Source organism: Taudactylus pleione, unplaced genomic scaffold, assembly GCF_031769625.1.
Source record: "Taudactylus pleione unplaced genomic scaffold, aTauple2 ptg000198l, whole genome shotgun sequence".
In the NCBI taxonomy this organism is placed as follows: Eukaryota; Metazoa; Chordata; class Amphibia; order Anura; family Myobatrachidae; genus Taudactylus; species Taudactylus pleione.
In genome coordinates this window covers 7,895,270-7,920,931 of record NW_028284600.1, presented here as the reverse complement: position 1 = coordinate 7,920,931, position 25,662 = coordinate 7,895,270, and positions in this window count along the sequence as shown.

Below are 25,662 nucleotides of genomic sequence, written 5' to 3'. Positions count from 1 at the left end.
CAGCAGAATTCATGCAGCATGTGCAATCCAAAAGGGTTACAGTGAATGCTTTAGTGAATAAGGCAGGATGCCCTACTGGGAGGAACAAAATACATAGCACTCCTATTGCAGATATGGGGGAGCGATTCCCTTAGTGAGTATAACCCTCACTATCTGCTGACTGCTACAGGAAAGAAGAATAAAGTGGATAAACGTTACCAACAGGTTGAGTATAGAGTATATCTTGTAAATCAACTGCTGCTATGCCGGGATCCGGATGTGCGCACTCCGGTATTCCCACTGACAGACCAACGCACGTTTCACCCTGAGGGCTTCCTCCTGGGTCCGTGTCTGTGTTAGAGAAGTTACCCCCTTTATATCCGGTCTCTAATTAATGTAAACAGCATCTAATGCTGACGGGGGAATGCACCACAGGAGGTCACATGTGAGTCATGTGATCTCTCCATCAACGTCAGCACTCGTAGCTTACCACGCCTAGGGGTTTTCCTGAGTGCCGCGTCATAGTAAGTAAAACCTGGTCACGTGATTCTTCAAATCACGTGAGCCTGCGTAGATCACCAAGGATCAAGGATTTCCCAATGTAATGTATTCATAGATGACACCGGACGCCGTAAAGAGCCGGGTGAGGTTTCTCCATCCTCCAACATTACCGCTGTCACTCTCAGGGGAAGAAAAGCTGTAAACTATGACCTTCCCAGTGAGCGCATACATTCTAACGGAGAATACCTCTGTCTCCTTGAGAACGGGTATATATCTAAAGATGACCCTGTTAAGTCTAATGACAAAAATCAGTACTCTGTTACATCAATAATTAACTGCCGCCTCTATAGTTGAAATAAATATTAGAGATGAAAAAAAATATATATAAGGAGGATATATATCACATCTATGTTCCCTTTGTTCCAGAAACAAAAAACACAAACCAGCACAAAGACAAAAACAAAAACACCTTATATCATATCCAAAAAAAGGGGGGTCCAATTGTATATGTGTATGATACCCTCATACTACATGATGATGATGTACATGCAATAAAAAATATATGAGTAGATACAATAGGAAAAAATATAAAAAAATATAAAAAAATTATAATAATGATAATAAATAAGAATGATTGAATAATTTAATTTAATTAATAAATACCCATTTAACATGAATATAAATATAAACAAAAGAAGAGGCATAGGGCAGTCAGAGGTAAGATAAATAGAGCATTCTACAGGTGAAGGAAGAGAATGTCCTACCTATATAGTATCCATAGTGTCAAAGGAACACTCCACAGTTTATGTTCTCATTTAGACCATGCGGTGTAAGTGTCTTTAAGGAAAATATCCATTCACTTTCCTTCCGTAATAATATTTGTGTCAGGTCCCCTCCACGAATGCCCAGGCTGATCTTCTCTAAGCCAAAAGCACTGATCACACTTAGTTGCCCTTTGAGCATCATTGAGACATGTCTAGCAAATGTAGTGATTTGTCTCATCTTGTTTTTGTCTGTTTCGACATTTCTGATATTTCCAGCATGTTCTAGTATCCTTTGTTTAAGTTTTCTGGACGTCATACCGACGTATTTTAAACCACAGATGCATTCTATGCAATATATAACACCGCTTGTATTACAATTAATAAAGGTTCTTATCTCACGAGTTTTCCCATGTCTGTCCTCTATTCGCTCTCTGCTTTTCATATACGTACACGCTTTGCAGTTACCACATGCATGGGATCCTTTGGTCTTCCATATCTTCCGAGGAACCCTCTCAATGTGACTGTGGACAATAGAGTCCCTAATATTCCTTGACCTCCCCCAACTCATCATTGGTTTGGGAGGCAGTTTCTCTCTCAGGTCATTGTCCATGAGAAGGATGGGCCAGTTCTTAATGGCCAAGTTCTTAATATCTCGCCATTCCTGGCTAAAATTGCCCACAAAGCGTATTCCCTCCTCCTCAACTTTCTTTTCTCTATTCGTTGGAAAGATTAAGGTTTCTCTTTTGGTTCTTGAGGTACTTTTTATTGCTCTTTTTATTGAGTGATGACTATAACCTCTCTCTCTTAATCTTTGAGTGAGGTCTTTACTTCTTGCTCTAAAGACTTTTTGATCTGAGCAATTCCTCCTTAAACGGAGAAATTCACCTTTAGGAATATTTTGAAGAGTGGGAGGGAAGTGGGAGCTCGTACTATGTAGAAGGCTGTTTGTGGCTGTTTTTTTACGATATATGTCAGTGACAATATCTCCTTCCTCACCTTTTGTTATTTTTAAGTCCAGGAATGTTATTTCCTTGTGACTGATCTCCGATGTTAGATGTAAGTTCAAGGTGTTGTTATTGAGTATGGAGATAAACCTAAGTAACGATTCTCCTGTATCTTTCCAAATTAGGAAGATGTCATCAATATATCTCAGCCACATTATTATATTATCTGTGTATTGATCATTTCCTTCACTGAAGACATGTTCCTGCTCCCACCATTCCAAGTATAGATTTGCGTACGTGGGTGCAATGAGAACATAAACTTTGGAGTGTTCCTTTGACACTATGGATACTATATAGGTAGGACATTCTCTTCCTTCACCTGTAGAATGCTCTATTTACCTTACCTCTGACTGCCCTATGCCTCTTCTTTTGTTTATATTTATATTCATGTTAAATGGGTATTTATTAATTAAATTAAATTATTCAATCATTCTTATTTATTATCATTATTATAATTTTTTTATATTTTTTTATATTTTTTCCTATTGTATCTACTCATATATTTTTTATTGCTTGTACATCATCATCGTCTAGTATGAGGGTATCATACACATATACAATTGGACCCCCCTTTTTTTGGATATGATATAAGGTGTTTTTGTTTTTGTCTTTGTGCTGGTTTGTGTTTTTTGTTTCTGGAACAAAGGGAACATAGATGTGATATATATCCTCCTTATATATTTTTTTTTTCATCTCTAATATTTATTTCAACCATAGAGGCGGCAGTTAATTATTGATGTAACAGAGTACTGATTTTTGTCATTAGACTTAACAGGGTCATCTTTAGATATATACCCGCTCTCAAGGAGACAGAGGTATTCTCCGTTAGAATGTATGCGCTCACTGGGAAGGTCATAGTTTACAGCTTTTCTTCCCCTGAGAGTGACAGCGGTAATGTTGGAGGATGGAGAAACCTCACCCGGCTCTTTACGGCGTCCGGTGTCGTCTATGAATACATTACATTGGGAAATCCTTGATCCTTGGTGATCTACGCAGGCTCACGTGATTTGAAGAATCACGTGACCAGGTTTTACTTACTATGACACGGCACTCAGGAAAACCCCTAGGCATGGTAAGCTACGAGTGCTGACGTTGATGGAGAGATCACATGACTCACATGTGACCTCCTGTGGTGCATTCCCCCGTCAGCATTAGATGCTGTTTACATTAATTAGAGACCGGATATAAAGGGGGTAACTTCTCTAACACAGACACGGACCCAGAAGGAAGCCCTCAGGGTGAAACGTGCGTTGGTCTGTCAGTGGGAATACCGGAGTGCGCACATCCGGATCCCGGCATAGCAGCAGTTGATTTACAAGATATACTCTATACTCAACCTGTTGGTAACGTTTATCCACTTTATTCTTCTTTCCTGTAGCAGTCAGCAGATAGTGAGGGTTATACTCACCAAGGGAATCGCTCCCCCATATCTGCAATAGGAGTGCTATGTATTTTGTTCCTCCCAGTAGGGCATCCTGCCTTATTCACTAAAGCATTCACTGTAACCCTTTTGGATTGCACATGCTGCATGAATTCTGCTGGGTTTGCACAGAAAAGAGGCTTTTCCATTTTTCATCTTTTTCTTATTATCAACAAGTGTGTATATGTAATATATATATATATATATATATTCTGGTATTTTTTCATCAGATATATTGAATTAAGTGAATAATAGAATTACAGGTTATATTATGGAAGCTGCTAATTGTATATAAATGTGTATGGCAATGATCACTTTACAAAATTAAGTTTGCCACATACACACACTTTTATTGTAGTATATATTTTCACCCGTGTACTCACAACCTGCTCTTTGAGATATTCTATATGTATGGTGATTTATTCTTCCTCTGTCGATTTATCTTTCTGTACTCTCATCAGCTTCAATCTCTGGGAGCTGACAGCAGATGCAGGGAATCTTTTAGATCACCTGCATTGAAGTAGGTAACTCTCATTGATCACCTCTACCGACGGGTATGTGACTAAAAGCAGATTATCTCTTCAACTCAACGCAGGTGCTTTTCAGAACTAATCTATCATTCTATGGAGGTCTTTATGCGCTGTTGAGAGAATACACATATATGTATACCCAGAGATATTTGGTGTCTACACGAAATATCTACGAAGCTGGTATTTATAACAATTTGTGTCTCTCTTTAAGCTTACTATTAATCAAGTGATTATGATCATACAGTTCTGACTTTTGGCAGCATATAGCGAATATTGATGAAACTGGAATTAATTATACTGTGAATTGTTAATCCTGAAGAATACAAGTGCAACATGCTTGTGATATTGGTCATAAGCTGAGATTGATGATCTTTTTCAATAATTTTACTTATGCTTTGGAATTTCTGATAGATTAAGATATCCAACTCTGGAAGGCAGAGAAAGATAAAAGTAAAAGAGAGTAACAGAAAAGATATTGTTCACATAAGAGCGTTCATATTAAAGGTTGTTTGAGCAGTTTTTGAATAACGATAGTCTTAAACTTTTTTTGTCTGTGATTATGTGTTATTTGTTGTGAGTAACTGTCAGATCTCTAGACAGATCTAATAAATGTTAAGTTTTATAATTATTTAGAGTGTCCCCACATAATGAGTCTTCTTTCTTTTCTGTTTTCATATTATTTGATTTACTGACTCAAAGGGGAGCACCACCGGTTAGAAGAATAAATGTATTCGTTTAAGTGAAATCCTATCATATTGAGAAACGAACTAATTACCGGTTACACTTTATTACCACGCAGATTCAGTGGGATAGATACCTGTGCCCAGGCCATTCCTTTCTACTATATTGTAGTTGGAGATTTCAGCATGGGGTGCTGAAGATATGGCTGGGGTGTCAGAATAGAGTGCTGGAAAGATCATTGGGGTCATAGGTATATTTATAATGGGTGAAGGGTGAGGTGTGCATGTGGATCCCTGGATTAAGGGGGAACTGCACAACACACCCTGCACACAGAGCATACTTACCTTGCTCCGTCATGTGGGTCCTGTCTCCACCACGGCCCCATCTTCCCAGTGACATCTTCGCGAGAATGATCTCTGCGCAGTGACAGCAAAGACTTTGGCACTGTGCCAGGGCCATTGCTGTCTCGTGCGCATGCAACATCTTCTGGAATATCACTGGGAAGATACGGGTCTTCACTCTCAACTGCTTGCCTACCACAGCCAGCCAATGCCCTGACTCCTCAGCCCTGCCCATTACACAACCTCACCTCTTGATTGGCTAGTCTGCTGTCACAGGTCTGTGGGACCGCATACTGGTCATCAGTGTCATGGTGCCGCCAAGGGCAGATATCTGATGTATACCGTGAGGTCAGTAGGTGGGCTGCCTGGCTGAGATCTCTGCCCTGTCTCATGGAGTGGAGATTTGTTTAATCTGGCTGGAAGCGAGCTAGCTGGCTACACTAAGCAACAGAGAGGCTGCACAAACACATGGCAGTTTTAAAGAATATAGCACATCTATGAAACATAGTGGCACAGCAGTGACAGACAGGATGGCTGTTTAATAAACTATACACCCCTATATAATGTTTTCATTAAACAAGAACTAATAGTCTAAAAGTAAAAGCCTAGTAGAAAATGAAAAATATATTACCAAATCACAGGTCTCAGGCCAGCAGAAATTGATAATTGTAGAAAGTAAAAAGAAATAATGAATTAATTAATAAGTTTAAAACAAACTTCCCCAACCAGCAAATCACTGGCCTCAGACCAATAGAAATGAATAATTGTATACAGTTTGTCTGAGATAATTTGTTGAATTTTTTTATTTTCTACAATAGTTTACATGTATTGATACATGTAACATAGTGGAAACAGTGGCACAGCAGTGACAGACGGGATGGCTGTTTAATAAACTATACACCCCTATATAATGTTTTCATTAAACAAGAACTAATAGTCTAAAAGTAAAAGCCTAGTAGAAAATGAAAAATATATTACCAAATCACAGGTCTCAGGCCAGCAGAAATTGATAATTGTAGAAAGTAAAAAGAAATAATGAATTAATTAATAAGTTTAAAACAAACTTCCCCAACCAGCAAATCACTGGCCTCAGACCAATAGAAATGAATAATTGTATACAGTTTGTCTGAGATAATTTCTTGACTTTTTTTATTTTCTACAATAGTTTACATGTATTGATACTGTCACCAAAATTTTTCATATTCATTGTACTGGAGCATAGTGGTGATAATCGCATGGGGACTTGCAACCTTGTCTTCATGTGGTCAGAGTTTTGCTTTATATAAATACCTGCCCCAGCTTTGCACGGGAGCAATTCTGAATGTATGGCTATAGTCATTTTTAACCAAGGTCTTGCAGTCGTTTTTCCTCCTGACATCAACACCAAAAGATTAAGGGGCTTATGTATCAAGCTGATCTACTATATAAAAGCAAAAATTTGTCCTTCTGTCTTTCTATGTAAGACCTCTAGAGCCAGGGAGAGGATCTTCCACCAATAACAGCCACCCGCTGTTTCCTTAGTGATTTATTTACACACCGGTACTTAGGTGGCCACCTGGATTTACGCCTCCAGCAGTAGAGGCTTACACAACCCATGAGAGACCACAGGACTGTTGACTGTGGGCTAGACAAGATGATGGGTGGCAGTCCTTCCACTTCAGGGACTAGCTGGAGTGTGGCTGTGGGAGGATAGCACTACACAGAACAATATGGTCGTAGGTATGTCAGGGACTGAGGAGCAACTGAGTAGTCAGGCAATGAGTGGCACGACAATACTAATTGCTGCAGGGCAGGAGTGACCTGGACAGAGATGTAGCAGGATACAGACAAGACTGGACAAGACAAGACAAGAATGGACTATGACAAGACTGACAGAAAAACAAACAAGGACTGGACAGGCAAGATACATACAAGAAATAGACAAACAAGAATTAGACAGACAAAATGCAGACAAGGACTAGTGGCTGAAGTAACAGTTCAAGGTGCGGCCTTGCGGGCCGTGGTGAGCTGCAGGCTATGATGCGGCCTTGCGGGCCATGGTGCGGCTATGACAGCCGAGATGAGCTGCAGGCTATGATACGGCCTTGTGGGCCATGGTGCGGCTATGACAGCCGAGAGGAGATGCAGGCTATGATGCGGCCTTGCGGGCCGTAGTGCGGCTATGATAGCCAAGAGGAGATGCAGGCTATCATGCAGCCTAGCAGGCCGTGGTGCGGCTACGACAGCCGAGATTAGATGCAGGCTGAGCAGGGGCGTATCTATAATGGGTGCAGGGTGTGCGGGGAACACCCTGCACCCATAATAATATTTACCTCTCCGGAGTCCCTCGTTGTCGCAGTCGTCCGGCGCTGTAAAATGACTGGAAAGTGGCTGTGGCGCCCATTTTCCCATCGTTTGCGCATGCACAGTACAGGGAAAATGGCCGCCATGGCCATTTTCCCGGTTACCTGTGCATACACTCTAGACTCTGGGCACACTCTAGTGCCCAGAGTCTATAACTCCGGCGCTGCCGGCCGTCGGGCAGAGAGGAGGGGGCCTGTGCCGGAGACTGCACATGGGCCCCCTCCTCTCTAGAAATGCCCCTGAGGCTGAGGTGTGTCTGGAGCAATATGGCAGACAGGTGGACTCTGGCACAACAGGAACACAGGCAGGAAGCAGACTGACACAGCTTGGCTGGACTCTGGAATGAAAGTGCCACAGGCAGCAGCAGGGTATATTCCACAGGCTAATACTAAACAGACAGACTGACAGGTGCAGGACACTGGAACTGTGGAACTTGGGGAGACCGGCAAAAGTTCAGACTTGAGAGAGACATGCATATACTGGTTGTCAGACAGTTTAACCGGCATGGAGTGCAAGTCTGGCTGAAACTTAAAGCAAGGTCCAATCAGAACCAATTTCTGGAGAGAGCACTTCCTAATCAAAGGCATGTGTGCACCTGAGCTCTGCACCCAGACAGCTAGTAATAGTGGAGCACATGATACAAAACACACAGACAGACATGAATGACAGGCTATGATCTAAACACAGACAAGCCAGGATTTCCAGCTACCTGCAAAAAGCCAGAACAAGGATAGGACATGATGCAGTATCCCAGTAACAACTATGATCGGGAACTGCCACCAAGATGATTTGCTAACCGCAAATCGTAACACGAAGATCGTGAACTTTTACATACGAGCGTATTAAAACACGGCGAAGGCAACTAAAAAAATGTGTAATCGAAATTAATTACTGTTAATTTTTAATTAATTAAAAAAACATAATTTTTGCATAGCATTTGCCCTCTACAGGTCAGGTACGGAATTACAAAAGGATTTAGCTTTTCTACTATTTTTTCTATTCTATCTTCTCTACTAAATCGAAATTAATTATTGTTAATTTTTAATTAATTAAACACCACAATTTTTGCATAGCTTTCGCCCTCTACAGGTCAGGTATGGAAAGGATTTAGCTTACCTACTATTTTTTCTTTTCTATCTCTCTACTTTATAAAAGTGAAAATTTGTCCTTCTATCTTTCTATACAAATCCACAGTTTACCAGCAAAGATCGTGAAATTTTACATACGAGCGTATTAAAACACGGCGGAGGCAACTAAAAAATTTTTAAATCGAAACTAATTACTGTTTATTTTTAATTAATTAAAAAACACAACTTTTGCTGGACACTCCTTGTGGGGCCTCACGGCATATGGGTAGGGCCTCGGAGCAAGCGTTTTGTGTTGTCATGTTTTGCCATGATCTTAATGTTTATTATTGAATAGAGCTTTAGCAGGCTTTGCCAGCATTCTCAGCTCTCTGACCATACCAAATTACGCAACAACATTGACTTCTTCGAACTGTGTCAAAATTATGTCTTTGCAAGGACCCTGCTGTACTGTGAGCTGCTAAGATATTACACATGGAATGCTTCTCAAAAAGTTTTTAGGCGCAGAAAACAGGGAGTCGCTGTAGATGGTCATCCTGATATCAGAACAACAGAAGCTCTTGGCCGTGTTTACACTGTGCATCCTACAAATTTTGAATGCTTCTATCTTCGAAGTTTGCTTTACGCCATTACAGGTCCTACTTCCTTCGAAGACCTTAGGACTGTTGATGGGGAAGTTTGTCACACTTTTCAAGAGGCCTGCCTAAAGAGAGGTTGGTTGGAGGATGATGTGTAAACAAACATTCTTAAAATCCCGGGCAATGCCGGATACTCCAGCTAGTTTTACATAAAATTAAGCAGAAACTGCAGTTTCTGCATAATTATATGTATTGTGCCTATGTACTAGTAGCACCATGCAGGAGATTTTGCAGAAACCTCTGATAAAGTGCTAATTAGCACTTCTGATCACAGTCCCCATTATTATCAATGGGGACTACGATCTGTCCCCTATGTACTAACTCCAAAAAGCGAAGCTTTTCAGAGTTTAGCCCCGGTAGTGTACACCATCTTCAGATGGTGTAAACTACTGTTAGCCTATGGGAGCTCCCTTGCCAGAGAGAGATCTTTAGTTCTCTCTCTCGTAGCCCCCGACCAGTCCCGGAAGCTGACGCTGTACACATGCGCAGTGTCAGCTTGCCCCGCTGGAAGTCTTTCCTAAATGCCGGGAATAATTAGCGGGGACAGCAATTACCACAACCGCTGTCCCTGCGAGTTCCCTTGGAACATAGCCGGGATATTTTCATTAAAAATTAAAATGTTCCCAGCGAGATGCATACATAATACTAGCGGGAGGGTTAGGGTTAAGCCCCGGGGAGGGAGTGTTAGGATTAGGGTGCAGGGAGGTTAGGTTTAGGCAATAGGGGGAGAGGTTAGGTTTAGGCACCGGGGAGGGGGAGGTTAGGCTTAGGCACTATGGTGGGGGGGGGGTTAGGGTTAGGCACCAGGGAGGGAGGGTTAGGGTAGGGGTTAGGAAAACACTTACCGTTCATTCCTATGGGTGTCGGGATTCTGGTTGGCAGGATGCTGCTGTTGGTATTCTGACCGGCGGCATCCCAACAGCCAAGATTTCATGCCAAACCCTAATATACACTACCATTCAGACACACCTAAACTTGGCACAGCCAGGACTGGCAAACTGAGCCTGGTACTGGTTGTTGAAAATACAGGGGAACCTTACATGTTTTTCCACCCATATGTTCACAACCAGGACAGGCTCAGAAAAGTTCAGTGCTGGTTGTGCATTTAGAGGTGGAAACCATGTTGGTTTTTTTTAAATGAACCCTTTTATAGGTTTGTACACACAGAAACATGCATGGTCTCACTGATCTATCCATGTTTTTGTGTAACTGGCACCTGCTCATGCTAAAATCACCAGCATGAAGAGGCTCTATTATTTTAGGGGTTTTATGTTTTATATAGAGTTCGATTTGATGTTCGATTTCAAACCGAATATTAATAGGGTTTCTATGTAGGTCTATTTAAAAGTACAGATGTTTTACCGATATACGATTATGAGTGAGATTTGACTGGGATCCGGTTTTAACTTTTAAGTCGAACTTTGATAAATATACCCCCTAGTTTGTAACTGGCTTTCGCAATAACCATTCTAGTGAATTAAAGAGTAGAACAAGGACCACCATTTGCAAAGAAAGGTCATGGTCTGAGCCCATCCTTGCCACTGCGTGTGGTGTATAGCAATTTTACATTTTTTGGCTGTAACTTTTCCTTTCATAGTTAGAGGTGATGTATTTTTTAAAGATTGCAAAACATTATGTAGACCTTGACCTTCTTTAAAAGTAGATGTTGAAGTACCATGACTGCCAGTACTAGTACTGGCATGTTTCTGTTCTTCTATAGACTGATTTATGATTGATTTAAACCAAGACAGGAGTAAAGCTACTGTAGTTGAACTTAACTGCCACCACACCAAGTGAATGTACAGTGAGATAATGAAATGAGGGCCCACCTTTACCATGCAGTCCTATTACACAACGTGAGGATTTTTTTTACACCAGAGAAAACACATATATTTTTGAACTTTTATTATTTTGGGGTACAGCTGACGGAGACATGAGCACAACCAGTAATATACGCTGTCTCTCAATAACACACACTCTGCAAATATGATTTTAATTGAATTATTAAAAAAATATATTTTTTATTTTTGACACCAAAAAAGGGTTTTTTTTGCATTTATTATTTTGGAGTGCAGCAGACAGGCACATGATCACACCCAGTATATACAGTAATATATGCTACCTCTCAAAAACACACAATCTTCCCTTGAAAAATGATTTAAATTGAATTATAAAAGACTTGAGCATTTTTTAAAACAGGAAAAGATGTCTCCTTCAGGGTGCAGCTCACTCAGGGTGCAGACACAGCACAGTACTTTTTTGGACAGCTAAGCTTGAAATCACAGAGTCTCTGCCATGAAACACAAGTGACAATATATACTGCAGTGCTGAGGCGTCACTACAGGTGGTGACACCCGGTGCAGTACCTCCAGACCCCTCTCGTGCGCAAAAGCCATTTTGGTGGTGTGACCTCAAGTCATGCCCCCATCCTTGTCAAGCCTCTCCCAGAACAGTGTGGATGATGTGCACATGTATCATACTTGCCTATCCTCCTGATTCGGCCGGAAGCCTCCCAAAAATCGGGTGCCGCTCCCGGGCCCCCCGGAAAGGCAGGCAAGCTTCCCGGCCCCTGGCGACCCATCCACCCCACCTCCCGGGATTTCAATATAAACCTCGGCAGCGGGGCGGGCGGTGACGCGATTCGTGCTGAATCGCATCATCATGGCCTCGCCCCCTGCTTCACAATGTCATTAATCTCGGCATTGTGAAGAGGGGACGGGGTCACGATGATGCGATCACGCTGTCACACCCCCACACTCTGTCCCCAATGATGAGTAATTGCAGCGCCACGCCCCCTTTTACAGCAATACGCCCCCCCCCGCCGCCGTGAAAGCCCGATGGCTTCCTTCCAGGAGAGAGCTAAAAGTTGGTAAGTATGACATGTATGAGTCATCCATCACCGCTGCAGCTCTACTCGGTCACACCATCCGAGGGGGTTACAACAAAATAGCAGAGTAGCTCTGCTATTTTGGTGTCACCGCCTTCAATGGTGTCACCCGGTGTGGCCATCACACCCCTAGTGACGCCACTGCTGCAGTGTAGATAGATATCATTGTGAAAAACTATTGTAAGGCATATTACAGCCCGAATTTGTGGGCAGTACTCCGCTACCCCTGAAGAGTAGATGGTCCTCCTGCATCCAGTGCCCACTTCCTATGGTGAGGTTAATGCCGCTATTCGCGCTTAAACAGGGAGGGGCAGGGCCAGTATGATTCTATGCAAATCATGTCATACTGGCCTCGCCCCTCACAATCGATTTGTGAATCGTGGCATTACCCATGAGGTAGCAGGGCCTAATGACATGTGGTGCCAGGCCCCGCCCCCATTGCCAGTCAGCCGGCATCTTCTCCAGGAGGAGAGAGCTGACATGTAGATAAGTTTGTTGTGAGGGCAGCTGACTTCAAGTTCATCTCTAACAAACCAAGAGACTGTTTGCACTGAAATGCAGGGGCCACTAGTGTCTGACAAACTAATAGTGACAGTATCCTGTTTGCAGTTTGCACTGGATTGTAGTTGCTAGCAAGTGACTGACAAACAAACACATACACAGAGGCATCTACCTACAACTCTCTCTAATGGCAACTATTATGTAGTATTATGTAGTATTGCAGCATGAACTACTACAAAACCGAACAGCTCATCTCTAATTAAGCTAAGCTTAATGACCTATTTTTCACAAAAGTTAAACATAACTTCAGAAATGACTTGAATATATACAGTAAGGGCATGAAAAATCAAGGTGACATTTCCATTGTGACAAATTGTAAAAGTCTGAATTATATTTAAATGATTAAAGTGCAGGTTACAAAACATATACAGTAATACAGTGACTCCTTACCCCATCTACTGGCTGCACAGAGTATAACCACAGACCACAGTTTTGCAGTAGTAACTATAAAAAATAACAAACAAAAAATGACACGGTTAAGCAACTTAGTGCAGCCCTAACACGAGCTATGTTATATTATGCTATGATCGGGTTGGTACACAATCCAAGCGCTGACGATGCTGGCAGTACAAATACCTGCAGTGTACTCTCGACGGTGGAAATCCCAATGCAAACAGGTAAGTATTGTAACCCTTCCCCTAACACTAACCCACCATGCCCGTAGCCTAACCATGACATTCCCCTTCTGCAGCCTAACCCTAGCCCTCCCCTTCCGCAGCCTTACCATCTCCCTAGTGCCTAACCCTAAACCTAACTCTAACACTGTTGGGATCGCAGTCATCCGGAATACGGAGCCGGGATTCTGACTACTGTTGGAAATTGTTAAAATTTTATATGTCGACAGGCAATCTATTGACATTCTCATAATGTAGATGGGTGAAATGTCAACATTGTTAGAATGTCGATATCAGGGTTAGGCTGCGGGCCGAAGGGTTAGGGTTAGGCTGCGGGGGGAGGTTAGAGTTATGCTGTGGGCTGGAGGGTTAAGCTATGGGCAGAAGGGTTAGGGTTATCCTGTGGGCAGGAGAGTTAGCATTGGGCTGCGGTGGTGGGAGATTAGGGTTAGGCTGCAGTGGGGGCTAGGACTAGGCACTTGAGGGAGAGTTAGGGTAAGGATTAGGGGAGAAATACTCACCCAAACGCCGGAGGATCACAGGTCTGACCTGGAAGTAAAAGTCATATGACCACGGACCGGAACAATATATTGTACACATCGTATAGAATATATGTCTGATCCATCTTTCACGATGGTCATTCATTGCATCGTCCCATCTTCTGTTGGATGGGAGAAAGCAATGAACAAAAAGTTGCAGCTATATGCAGCATGTAACGATACATCACCCTGGATTGTACGGTGCACGTTATGTATCATTGCAATGCACTATCGCTGGGTCACACCATCGTATGGTGTACACAGCTTTATAGAAGCAATACCATATAGTTTTATTTTCCTCCATGCATTCGAAAGTCATTTTTCTTTTACAAATCATTATATACCCTTCAAAATCTTCCTAGAAGGGAGTCCAATATGGCTTCCAGTCAAACTCTCTCTCTCTCTCTCTCTCTCTCTCTCTCAGCATGTCATGTTATGGTGTAGGGGAGGTGGTATTACTGTGCACAGCGCAGAGAACCCTTTCGAATCCTCTCTGCTCGCTATAGCCTGTGACTGTGGTTGCCATGGTAGCCTCATGACACCATGGAATGTCATTAATAGCAAACAAACCAAGGAAAATGGTGATTTGTTTTTTATTTAAAACAATTTATGTATATTTCTATGGGAATGTGGTTTTAATGAACATCATTAAAACGTCTGCTAAATCCATCTATGCTCACATAACCCCACCATGAGAAGTCAATAAAGTACCACTAGCTTCTTAAACACTTTTTCAAAGAACAGGGAGCAGTCTGCTGCCCCTGACAGTCATCCAGAAAACTTGGAGGGCTCTTTGGCACATTCTACGAGAGATGAAAAGGACAGAATAAAGCCAGGGGGGACATCCTTTCTCTACAAAGCACAGATGGGAATTAGAAAAATTCCCTTAAACAGATGCCAAAATTTGATCATCTACAAATGCAGTGTGAGCAGAGGACAAGTGGTCGGCTTCCCATCTGCATTCACCGCGAGAACATGGCTGCTAGGCAGATAATGACATAACGCAAGTGTGCAGCGCCCGCAGGAAAGCTGTGCATCCTGGGAAGAAGACTCATTTGCTCCTAATTCTGACCATGTATTTCATGGATGGTTGACACATGTAGTCTAAATCCAAAGAGCTTGTTCTTCTTTCCCGGCCATGCTATAATTAGGAGCGGAATCGGGAAACTGCAGTGATCACAGATCTTCATACGTCTACAAAATGACAAACAATTTCTATTTGAAGAGTTTTTTATTTATGTTACATTTTTCTTTGCAGTTCTGCTTTCAGGGTAATGTGGCAGCTGATGTTAACATTTAACATTCTTGGGAACAGAGCAATTCATTATTTATCAGGTTATTTTCAGCATGTGTTCTCATTTCAGGCCTCATTAATGCAGAATTTGCATTTGGTTTAGTTTAGGAGACTTAGAATATATAGGGAATTTGGTTAGCAGCTACTGTATTAGTATTTATCAACAGTTCTTTATATAGCGCACACATATTCTGCAGCGCTTTACAGAGGATATTTGGCCGTGCCGCACCAGTGGAGCTTACAATCTTTGGGGCTGATTCAACATTGCACACAAGTGCACTGCTGATCGCAGATTCACGATTCATCGGGCAGAGGCATTTAAGGGGTGGCGCGAGGGGCACGGTCAGCCAGCATTCCTAGAAATGGGGGGTAGGGTATTCCATGATTGACAGGCAGAGTCATTTAAGGGGCGTTTCGGGGGTGGCCGACGTCCGCCCTCTTTTCCAGGAGTGGCAAGGCCAGGGACTGCATCGACCTACGCAGTGTCCTGGCCTCGCAAGCCGACCAGCCTGAGTAAGCTGAGGCTAACTCAGCTGGCTCGTGGCCCGGCACCATCCACCATCGCGACCATCAAATAGGAGTGAAGTTCCCCCTTGTGAAAGATGAATTGGAAATGTTACTGCTTGCCAAGACCAGGAACATTTCTGTCTCTGAGTGATCAAATTCCTATAGGCAGAGATCAGGACACAATAATGGTCGCGATGGTGATCCCATACTGCGACCTCCGTAGCCTTCTTTGCAGTTCTAAGAAGAAAACAAGGTTATATGTGGTTGCGCAAAAACCTGCAGCCCCTGTATGCACAAAGAAAAAAAGACTCTCACTAAACTCTTAACAAGTAATATAACAGTAATACATTTGTGCCACAGGATGGAGCGGGATATACAAAAGAAAAAGAAAAAAGATACTTATTCCTTTTTTCAAGAGGAACTTAACACAGTCCCCTGTTTTGTAGGTTTTCAGGAAGTCATGGTGAACTCCATGTGGTACATAAGAGAAAACACATAATACAAAAGAATCTCTTAAAACAATAATAAATATAAAATCAGTCATAAGGTGAGCACCTACAGCATATGCTGGATGTAAGTTAGGTTAGAGTACCTTCTTTCACTCATTTTTCATCTGTTAAGTGGATCTATTGGAAAGTTAAAGATACCCAGATAAGCACATACTCGCATCTTGGCATGTGAGTTTTGGTACGCACTCATTGAATACATCCAGATCTCCATTTTGCATAGAAACTATGGAGTGATTTCATATTTATTATTGTTTTAAGAGATTCTTTTGTATTATGTGTTTTCTCTTATGTACCGCATGGAGTTCACCATGACTTCCTGAAAACCTACAAAACGGGACTGTGTTAAGTTTCTCTTGAAAAAGGAATAAGTATCTTTTTTCTTTTTATTTTGTATATCCAGCGCCACCCTGTGGCACAAATTTGTTACTGTTATATTCTTTGCAGTTCTGCTCACAGGTTAATGTGGCAGCTGAAGTTAACACATACTTGCCTACCCTCTTGATTTGGCCGGGAGCCTCACAAAAATCGGGTGCCGCTCCCGGCCCCCCGGAAAGGCAGGCAAGCCTCCCGGCAGCCGCCAACCCCTCCTGTCCCCCCCACGATTGTATGAGAACCCCCCGCAGTGGGGGGGCGGTTACACGATTCACGCTGAATGATGAACTTTGGATGTTCTATCGCTTTCTTAAACTTAACATGTCTAAGACTGAGCTGATCATCTTCCCACCCTCCCGCATAACCTCACTTCCCCCAATTGCATTATCTATTGGCAGCAAAACCATCTGCTCTAGCCCCCAAGTGCGCTGTCTTCAAGTTATCTTTGACTCCTCCCTCTCCTTCAAACCACACATTAAGTACCTTTCGCAGTCCTGCCATTACCATTTAGAAATATTTCTAGGATAAGACCCTTTCTCACCCTGGATGCTACTAAGACTCTAATCCATTCACTGGTCATCTCGAGATTGGACTACTGTAACCTCCTCCTATCTGGCCTCCCTCACTCCCACTTCTCTCCTCTCCAATCAGTCCTTAGAGCTGCTGCCCGGCTCATCTTGCTCTCCAAGCATTCTACATCTGCCTTCCCAATCCTGCAAGCCCTTCACTGGCTTCCCTTCCCTTTCAGAACCCAATTCAAGCTTCTCACGCTCGCTTACAAAGCCCTCACACAATCCTCTCTAATTTACATCTCTTACCTTATCTCCCTTCACACTCCCTCCTCCTCACTTTGCTCCACAAATACACGCTGCCTCTCCTGCCAACTGATTACTTCCTCCCACTCCCGCCTCCAAGATTTTGCAGGTGCTGCTCCCTACCTCTGGAATTCTTTCCCTCGCCATATTAGACTCTCCACCTTTCTACTAAACTTCAAATGGGCTCTCAAAACTAATTTCTTCATCAAAGCCATCCAGCTCTCATCCTAACCCACTGCTCCTTGCTCCTTCCTCACTGTTTACCCCATCTGTGTCACCCCTATCTGTCTGCCCTTCCCCTTTAGATTGTAATCCCTCATGAGCAGGGCCCTCTTCCCTCCTGTGCTTCTCCTATCCCTTACTTACACTATCTTATACTACCTACGATGGCACCTAACACTTGGTTGCTGCCAGGGGCGGATTGGGCCACCGGGGCAGCGGGAAGGTTCCCGCTGGGCCGGTCCCATCCCCCTCCACTGCCGGGCCGGCTGACACTGTCTGTCAGCCAGGCCGCTTTATAAAATTTCCTGTGCCGGCAGCGAGCAGCCGCACATGGAAGTTGTCATTATGCTGGTGCCGTGCGGGGGCGGGGCTAGGCAGGTGGACGCCGATGGACTATGAATGTTACTGCTGCTGAGGCTCCGGGTAGTAGCAGGCAGCAGCGTCACAGCAAGAGCAGGAACAAGAGCACGACAGCAGGTCAGTAGCTTAGCCGGGAGGAGGGGCACCATGTTCCGTCACACTGTTGCACTAACATCAGATGTCATTATGTGTGACAGAAGCTAGGGATTTGTCAGAAAGAGGGCGGGGGCAGGGCAGCCGGCAGTATACAACAATGAGCTTCATAGTATAACAGTACTATGAAGCACATGATTATGTACTGACAGCTGCCCTCTGCGCTCTCTGACAAACCCCTGGCTTCAGTTACACACAAGAAAATCACACCCCCTCCCCCTGTGCACGGAGCCAGTACAGTAGGCAGCATGGGAGGGGGTGTGGCCACAAGTATTGGCGGCGGGGCGGGCTCTCGGTGCTGAATTATGAAGATCCAGACCCAGCAGAAGATGGACAGCAACAGGTAGGTAATGGTGTGTGTGTGTGGGGAGGGGGATGCAGAGTAAGGGTACTACCAGGTTGTGTGTGTGTGTGTGGGGGGGGATGTGTATACAGAAGATGGCCACCACCAGGAAAGAGTGTGTGTGTAAGGGTGGGGGGGTGTAAGGGCACTACCATGTGTATGTCTTGGGGGGAGGTGTTTGCAGAAGATGGCCACCACCAGGGGAGAGTGTGTGTGGGGGGGGGGGGGGTATGGGCACGACCAGGTGTGAGTGTGTGGGGAGGTGTATTCAGAAGATGGCCACCACCAGGGGAGAGAGAGTGTGTGTGTAGGTGGGGGGGTGTATGGGCACTACCAGGTCTGTGTGTGTGTGCGTGACCCCGGAACACAGCGTTACTTTATATGAATGTGGCTCACCCCAGAATGGGTGCTGTGGGTAAATATAATAATAGGTGCTATGTATGAATGATGTGGGAGCCCATGTGTATGTTGTTTTTTTTCCTGTAATTGCTAATGTGTTATGTTTTTTCCTGTCGGGGGCCAATGTTTGTCTTTTCCTATTGGGGCCAATGTGTTATTTATTTTTTACCATCATGCATCCTGATAATGTTTGTACAGAGGGCCTGATTCAGACCCGCTCGCAAGCGGGTCAATGTTGGGCAAGTGCGCATGCGCGAGACTCGGATAGCGACGGGTAAGCTGTCGCTCCGGGTCTCGCACCAAAGGGGGAGTGCTGTCCATGGTGATTGACAGCACACCTCCTTTGGTGGGCGTGCCGGGGGCGTGGCTGCCCAGACGGAGGCGCTCCCAGGAGAACGCCTACCGTCTGGGTCCGGCCCCACTGACATCACTAGTGATGTCAGTGGGAGTGCTTTTGGCTCTGATAGAGCCAAAAGCACTCCAGGGCTTGCGGCCAACGAGACCCTACCATAAGGGTCTCGTCGCAAGCCCGATGGTCGCGATGGTCCACAGCTATGCGAGCGGCCAAAAGGCCGCACTAGTAAAGAAAAAAAACGCCCTGATTCAGAGCGGGCGCTCGTTCAGAACGTCCGGCTCTGAATCAGGCCCAGAGTCACAGTACAGATTCTGGCGCATGCATGAAGAAGTATATTAAAAATGTGTGTAGGGTAGATAGGGTTGGCTAATCAGATGCAGATGTAACATGAGGGTGTTATTAGAGTGACACAGGCATGTTGTTGATAGTTTTTGTGTACAGAGACATGAATGATGCTGTAACTTACATCAAAAGTGCGACTGATGGGAGGGTGTAAAATGCACAAAGCATGATTGCAGCATCTGTAGACATTAAAAGTGGTCGTCTCAGTCTTGCACAGTCAGACGCACGGGTGTACACTATGGAAGGCTCTATAGCAGCATTAGCGTTATGCCGCCTGCGCAACTGCAGCAAAAGACGCAAAGAAAGCCACAACTGCATCCAACTCAGGGTATCCCCCCACCTCCTTCTTGACAAACCCCGCCCCCTCCACAGACCCCTCCCCCATTAGGGCTGCTTCCAGAAATTTCCCGGGCTGTTTTCCTATCCCAATCCGCCCCTGGTTGCTGCTGCTTATATGAGTGTTATGATCACGGATGCAGCAATGTGTATAAACCAGTACTTGTCCTGCATTGTTTTGTACTGTAAGTCACTGTTTTCTTGTTTTACTTATTTGTAATGCACTGCGGAACCCTTAAGCCCTGAAATAAAGGATAATAATAGTAACGTGCCAGCATGCCCTAGCATTAATGTCCCACTGGGACTTGTAGTCCACGATGGAGAGATGCTGAAAACCAAACATTTTTAAGGGATACAATATACTCCATTTTTGGCGTGAACTGTACCCAACTCTACAAGGCAGTGGCGGATCTAGACTTTTCATTTAGGGGGGGGCGGTTTAATGATAATAACCCTGACCCCCCCCCCCTCTTTTCTATCCTGGCACTACCCCTTTCTGGTCCCAACTCCTCCCCTTGGTGACTCATACTGTGCCTCACACACAGCCAACTCCTCTCCTTGGTGACTCATACTGTGCCTCACACACAGCCAACTCCTCCCCTTGGTGACTCATGCTGTGCCTCACACACAGCCAACTCCTCCCCTTGGTGACTCATGCTGTGCCTCACACACAGCCAACTCCTCCCCTTGGTGACTCATACTGTGCCTCACACACAGCCAACTCCTCCCCTTGGTGACTCATACTGTGCCTCACACACAGCCAGACGCAGGATTTGTAGGAAGGGTTATATATAAGCACCGGTGACATTTAAACAGCCAGCTTGGTAAGGTAAGAGCACCTGCTTGACTTGAAACTGTTCTATGTGAGCACCTTATTGCTATGATTGATATATGCTGTAATGCTTTAAAAAGGCCTGTTTGGACTGAAACGTTGCATTTAATCTGCAAGCATGGAATAAGTATTAAATAACTTATTGGTTGCATCTGCTAGGTGAGTGCCTTCTTGTGGGACTATATTGTTGTCTAACAACCAGGATGGACTGTATGGGCTGAAGTGCACCCATTGTTGACTACAGTTATGGATGTAAGTGCGGCACCTTTGACATACAGTATATTATATACACACACACAGTATAGCACATTCATATATTACATAGGACGGGAAGCAGTCGGCACCCAGGCGTGCGGGATGCCAACGGTCTGAATAACGGCGCTGAAATCCCGACAGGTTGGGATCCCGGCACCAGTATCCCGACTGCCGGCATCCCGAAGGTAAGTATCAGGGGTGTTAGGGGGAGGTAGCCTTAGGTAGCGGGTTCGGCATTAGGGGGAGGGTTAGGGTTAGGCACTGGGGAGGGAAGGTTAGGATTAGGGTGCAGGGAGGGGGAGGTTAGGATTAGGGTGCAGGGAGGGGGAGGTTAGGATTAGGGTGCAGGGAGGGGGAGGTTAGGATTAGGGTGCGGGGAGGGGGTAGGTTAGGGTTAGGCACTGGGGAGGGAAGGTTAGGATTAGGGTGCAGGGAGGGGGAGGTTAGGATTAGGGTGCAGGGAGGTTAGGTTTAGGCACTAGGGGGAGAGGTTAGGTTTAGGCACTGGGGAGGGAAGGTTAGGATTAGGGTGCAGGGAGGGGGAGGTTAGGATTAGGGTGCAGGGAGGTTAGGTTTAGGCACTAGGGGGAGAGGTTAGGTTTAGGCACTGGGGAGGGAAGGTTAGGATTAGGGTGCAGGGAGGGGGAGGTTAGGATTAGGGTGCAGGGAGGGGGAGGTTAGGATTAGGGTGCGGGGAGGAGGTAGGTTAGGGTTAGGCACTGGGGAGGGAAGGTTAGGATTAGGGTGCAGGGAGGGGGAGGTTAGGATTAGGGTGCAGGGAGGGGGAGGTCAGGATTAGGGTGCAGGGAGGGGGAGGTTAGGATTAGGGTGCGGGGAGGGGGAGGTTAGGTTTAGGCACTAGGGGGGTAGGTTAGGGTTAGGCACTGGGGAGGGAAGGTTAGGATTAGGGTGCAGGGAGGGGGAGGTTAGGAATAGGGTGCGGGGAGGGGGAGGTTAGGATTAGGGTGCGGGGAGGAGGTAGGTTAGGGTTAGGCACTGGGGAGGGAAGGTTAGGATTAGGGTGCAGGGAGGGGGAGGTTAGGATTAGGGTGCAGGGAGGGGGAGGTCAGGATTAGGGTGCAGGGAGGGGGAGGTTAGGATTAGGGTGCGGGGAGGGGGAGGTTAGGTTTAGGCACTAGGGGGGTAGGTTAGGGTTAGGCACTGGGGAGGGAAGGTTAGGATTAGGGTGCAGGGAGGGGGAGGTTAGGAATAGGGTGCGGGGAGGGGGAGGTTAGGATTAGGGTGCGGGGAGGGGGAGGTTAGGTTTAGGCACTAGGGGGGTAGGTTAGGGTTAGGCACTGGGGAGGGAAGGTTAGGATTAGGGTGCAGGGAGGGGGAGGTTAGGATTAGGGTGCAGGGTGGGGGAGGTTAGGATTAGGGTACATATATATATATATTTGGCATCCTGAGATGGCCAGACAGTTTGCATCATTAGGCTCCGCCCCCGCTGCATAATCCCGCGATTCGCGGGTCTGTGGGAGTGGATAATGCCAAAATGATATGATTCTTATAGATTGTAATCATTTTGGCTCCACCCCCTCCCCACAGACCCGCGTAAAGCGGCATAATGCCACAAGGGGGCGGGGCTATGACCTTGAGTGGAAAAAAAATGTGGTCTTTGGGGGGAGGGGGCTCTGAGTAATACTGGCGGGTGTGATGGAGGATGGAAGTGATAATAGAAGGTACTGTCCTCTATTATCTGCCCTGTGACCTAGTCAAGATTGAAGACAGAGGAGTGCATTGTACCCAGACAGGGGGACACAGGAGCAGGAGGTTGAGGAGCGGAGCAGGAGGTGGGCCCATCAGTCAGCAGCACTGCCACAGTTGTGATTGCACCTGGATGATGATGTTGCGCACAGTGTGCAATGTCAGGGGGAGTGTTGGGTGTTACTCCCGTGTCCCAGAGCAGAGGCCAAGGCAAGGACGCTAGGGGGGTAATCGCTCCAATCGCGCCCCCCCCCGGATACAATACCGCCATTGTAAAGCGGCGGTGTGACTACGATGACATGATTCAGCATGAATCTCATCATAGCTCGTCCATACTGTCCATTTTTATCGGGAAGTGGGCAGCGCCAGGCGGACGCAGTGCAGGACTGGGAGACTTGAATGCTTTTCTGGGGGCCACAAGGAGTAGCAACCAAGGTTTGGGGTCTCCCAGCCATTACTGGAGAGTAGGCAAGTGTGGAGTAGTCCATACTTACCGACATTTTAAGTCTTGTTCCTGGGAGAAGTGGACAGCGATGGGGGCGGAGCCGGACTATTGTGTCGTTAGGCCGAGAATTGCAGGCATTTGAATAGGGGCGGAGCCAAATAATGCAAATCACGGATCGCAGAACCATGGTGAGATCCTCCCATTCTGCCCACTAACAGAAGGATATCTCTGGAGCTATGTGGAATCTTCTGTGTTCCACCGAGGTGCTCTTACACGGTGACAAGATGGCGCTGCGCATGTGCAGAAGACCAAACGGTGGCCATCGGTGTAAGAGGTAAAGATACTTCCAGGAATGTTGATGTTAGTCCATGCAAGATGACGTTTTGCCTCTTTCTGAGTCCTGTGTTTTGGAGGGAAAAATCCGAACTCGGCGTGCAAATTCGAACCTATCCGAGCCTGCACATCCCTAATTTATATATTATTAGTAATTTGGAGTTGTGCACTTGAGATTTGTCTGTTACAATAACAATTATGACAACTTATGGGCGCACAGTGCTTAATAAGAAATGAATCATAGTACTTCCCAAAAATGCTGATGTGGGGATCTTGTATGTAGTTGTCAGATCTCAGTAGCGATGTTTTCATTAATATATGGAAAACATGAAAAACATCCAAACATAGTGTGATAAAGTCTGATAACAAATGTATTCAAATATCTACAAATAAAAGAAATTCAAGATAAAAACTCAACAAATCACATTCAAATAACTAAAATGTATATTTCCTCCAAGGTACGCCTTACACATGTGACCCAAGTGCAATCAACTATATGCTCAATTATGATGCATAAAGAATGGTTCATATACATATAAGTATATGTCTCTTATTTTTAATAATCGATGGGGAATTACCGGAAGTCCCTCTTATAAGGGCCCGTAGTTTGTAAAGATGGAGGTCGGATAACCTCTCCCTCGGATCCTTATCAGGGGGTCTCCCTTGTGTAATTCCGACTAAATGGACGATCCTGTCACCATCTTCCAATGCGTTTCAGGAGATTACCTCCTCAAGGCTGTATGATCAGGATCACCAGGATACATCTTATATAATGTTCACTCTTAATACTTCCGGGTCAGGGATCCTCTTTAACCCAAACTGGCCTACATGCTTCATGGCACAGATTCAACAAGGTGCTGGAAACATTCCTTAGAGATTCAGGTCCATATTGCCATGATGGGTGTGGTACAAAATGTGGACGTTCAGGATGTCGGCATGTTCTGAATGTGTTTAATGCTTGTGTGGCCTATTGGTATTAATTATCCCAGTATACGTGTGTTACCATTTTTTCTATCCAGCATCTCTATAGCAGCTCTATTCATATTTTCTTTGGTTTATGTTCTGAATGTCTATATTGAGAATGTCAACATTGCCAGAATGTCGACACTGTGAATGTTAACAGTCGGAATATGGACCATGCGGTTTTGCATTGACGAGGTAAGTATTCCTAACCAGACTTTCACCGCACTGTCGACATTACGTCACTGTCGACATTGTGAATGTCAACATGTGTAACGTATACCCGCCCTGATAGCATAACGCAGTTGCAGATTTGTTGGTGGAACATTCATGCTGCAAATCTCCCGTTCTACCATATCCTAAATGTGCTCTATTGCATTAAGATGAGGTTACTGTGGAGGCCATGGGTATAGTCTGAGCTCTTTGTGTTGTCCCTGGAACCGGAATGAGATGACGAGTGCTTTGTAACATGGTGTGCTATCCTGCTGGAAGAAGTCATTAGCAGATGGGTAGACTGTGGCCATAAATAGATGCACATGGTCAGCTACAATACTCGGGTAGGCTGTGGCATTTACGTAATGCTATTTGGTATAAACGGTTGTAAGATAACATCAAAACACCATTACACCATCATTACCTGTCTGGGCCGTTGACACAAGGCAGGATGGATTAATCTTGCTTACACCAAATTCTGATCACACCAGCATCAGAAAACAAGATTTGCCAGGACAGGTGACAATATACATTCCTCTGTCTTGGTGAGCCTGTGTCCACTGCAGCCTCAGTTTCCTGTTAGCTGAAAGGAGTGGAAGCCGGTGAGATTTTCTGCTGCTACAGCTCATCCACAGTGATCTGAGCTACTGTCACCCTCCTGGCAGCTTGGGGCAGTCTGGTCATTCTCCTCTGACTTCTCTCATTAACAAGGCTGTTGCAGAGTTGAATGCAAACCGGCCATTAATGTTACCCCGTTGTGTGCACAGACACAAATACGTATATACACCAACATGCAGAGTTGGGCACATCTCTGTGGCCCAACTTCCCCTATCAATTACTTGGTGTGATAGATGTTGTCATAAACACAGAGCACTTGTGCCAGGCGGAATCGGTATGATTTACCGCCGGACCCATGCCCGGCAGTTGGAATCCTGACAGCGGCATCCCGGCAGAGGAGGAAATCCCGATCGTGCTAAGTTAAGTATTGACTAACCTTTTTCTACCCCCTAACCCTCCCTTAGG